At 47.2% G+C, this 2,615-nt stretch overlaps 1 non-coding gene across 1 annotated transcript; it reads left to right on the top strand.

Annotated features, from left to right (window-relative positions):
- Window positions 1-1,828: 1,828 nt before the first annotated feature.
- Window positions 1,829-1,903, top strand: Trnas-cga (transfer RNA serine (anticodon CGA)). Its single transcript has one exon. It is a non-coding gene; the product is annotated as a tRNA-Ser (tRNA).
- The last annotated feature ends 712 nt before the right edge of the window (window positions 1,904-2,615 follow it).

Here is a 2,615-nt window from a genome sequence, read left to right as displayed (position 1 = left end):
GCCCCAGGAATGTCGGAGGGAAGAGTTCTGTATTTGTTTTGGTAGCTGGAGAACAACAACGCAATTAAACACTTTGCAACTAAGACGTAGCGCTTTAACAGTGCCAAAATCCTCTTCTATATGCACATCGCACAAACGATGGTACGTGTTTTTGTATACACAAAATACTTGAATAAAGAACAGTCATTGCACGATGTAAGTTTACGTCAAAGGATCAACGTGATGAAACTTCCTGGCAGATTAAAACTGTGTTCCCGACCGAGACTCGAACTCGGGACCTTTGCCTTTCGCGGGCAAGTGCTCTACCAACTTTTTTTTTTTTTTTGTAATATAAATAGTAAAGAAAATGACTGTTACAAATAAAAAAAACTGAAGAACGGGTCTAGATCCAGCGATTACGGGGCTTGAACGCTACCCACTTTTTTTTTAATCTAATGAACCGCTGCAGGAGCAGGACGACGGGTAGGGCAGGGGTCGACACCCGAAGCCTGGCCATCCCGCCGCCACGCCCAAGCAACGTGTTCGAGTTCGAGGATCGAAGGATCAGGAAGAGGATGTAGTGGGTTTGGCGATGTTGTTTTATTTATTTAAGTTTTATAACATTTTTTTTTTATAGATTTATTTTTGGTTCATTACAAAGAAAGATCCTACAACTGCCGTAGCCGTGCGTCCGAGTCGTCTTCTCGTCTGTTGGGAGGGGTTCCCCCCTATTCCGTCCGTAGAGGATCAATATGCTCCAGGATTCTTCTTCATTTTCAGCGTCTCATACCCGGAACGCCCCAGTGAGCAGGAGGATCCGCAAATAATGAACCTAAATAATTTTCGAAACGAGTTCTGTACTTCGGGTGGCGGCTGAAAGCTGCATGTGTCGTCATCAATAGGGACCAAAAGTCGAGTGTGCCTTTGGGAGCGTCGCAAAATATGTAGTAAACGGCCATGCCTTTTAGCCAGTTAACGGCGTTCGTTCTGGTTGGTGGAAAGTATACGCTGTCGGGGCGCAATACTTCATCAGGGGAGATAGACTCCGGCAATCGCCGCAAGAGTAACGCCAGCATGCGCTGCGTCAGTAGCCAGCACTCGCTGGTCGCGGCACACGTCAGACGGTGTGCGTCCGAGTCAGCGACTGAGCATGTCGGACACAAGGGGTCGTCCGTCAGATGTAACCTCTGACGAGTAGCGAACTTCCCATTCACAACCACGTACCACAATGAACGCACCGTCGTAGGTAGAAAAGGCGTGTGTACCGCTCGCCACACCGTGTTCCAGGCAACTTCAGGATGTCTGTGGGTGACCGTATTTACAGGTTGCTGCTGTTGGTAGAGGCGATAATAGTCTTTCGTGCTGGGCCTCCGTATCGTCGGAAGTTCTGACCGTAAGTAGCTGAAGTCAATCAAGAACTCTCTGATGTGGGTGAGTGCCGGTGAGATGTGTCCTACAGAAACCGGGGGATGCAGAGAGTGTGGTGCCACTTCCGCTATCAGGGTGACCAACTGAGCTACCCAAGCACGACTCATGCCCCGTCCTCACAGCTTTACTTCTGCCAGTACCTCGTCTCCTACCTTCTAAACTTTACAGAAGCTCTCCTGCGAACCTTGCAGAACTAGCACTCCTGAAAGAAAGGATATTGCGGAGACATGGCTTAGCCACAGCCTGGGGGATGTTTCTAGAGTGAAATTTTCACTCTACAGCGGAGTGTGCGCTGATATGAAACTTCCTGGCAGATTAAAACTGTGTGCCGGACCGAGACTCGAACTCGGGACCTTAGGAGTGAAAAGTATCAGAAAATAGTTTTATATTTTAAGGAGCTGTGAGGACGGGGCGTGAGTCGTGCTTGGGTAGCTCAGTTGGTAGAGCACTTGCCCGCGAAAGGCAAAGGTCCCGAGTTCGAGTCTCGGCCCGGCACACAGTCTTAATCTGCCAGGAAGTTTCATATTAGCGCACACTCCGCTGTAGAGTGAAAATTTCATTCTAGATCAACGTGATATTTGGGTACCCAAGCTTGTTAAAGCGCGCAAGGTGGTGAAAAATTGTAGTTACGTTACCCAACGGCAGGTTTCCACGTCACAGTTCAGCAAAAATTTCCAATTTTGTATAGTCTGTCCTTAGTTTATTACTGTTTTGTTCTTATTTCATTCTATTTCACAGCCTGATACACTTGAACCTAATCGCGCACACATTCGCAGATGCGTTATGGCGTAAAACTTTTTTTGAGCTATTCAGTACTGAACACAGTACTGACCCCGTTACCGCTGACAAACGTGTATTGAACCGGTATCGTGCCACGCACGTAGTACTTCGATAATTACCGCAGAGTTATCGATGTAAACATCCCAGTCAGTCCTGCTAGAAACCTTTCAACACAAAGTTAGCTGTGGTTGACATTTATCAAATGACAAACAATATGAAGGAAATTCCAAGCATAAAGACTTCCCTGCGTAGTTATGTCATTTCTAACACAGATAGACATAAAAACTTAGTAGGATAGCAAGCCAAAGCATTTCGCTTCAGTGACCAATCATCTAGCCGGGCCTCGCCGGCTGTAAGTTTGGTGGAGTTTGCCCGTTGCGTTCTCTCCTTTGATGTTATCAGATTGTCGGACAGGTGCGCAAGACTAC

Source organism: Schistocerca cancellata, chromosome 1, assembly GCF_023864275.1.
Source record: "Schistocerca cancellata isolate TAMUIC-IGC-003103 chromosome 1, iqSchCanc2.1, whole genome shotgun sequence".
NCBI classification, from domain to species: domain Eukaryota; kingdom Metazoa; phylum Arthropoda; class Insecta; order Orthoptera; family Acrididae; genus Schistocerca; species Schistocerca cancellata.
The sequence above is the reverse complement of the archived record's forward strand: the minus strand, read 5'-3'. Positions and strand labels throughout refer to the sequence as shown.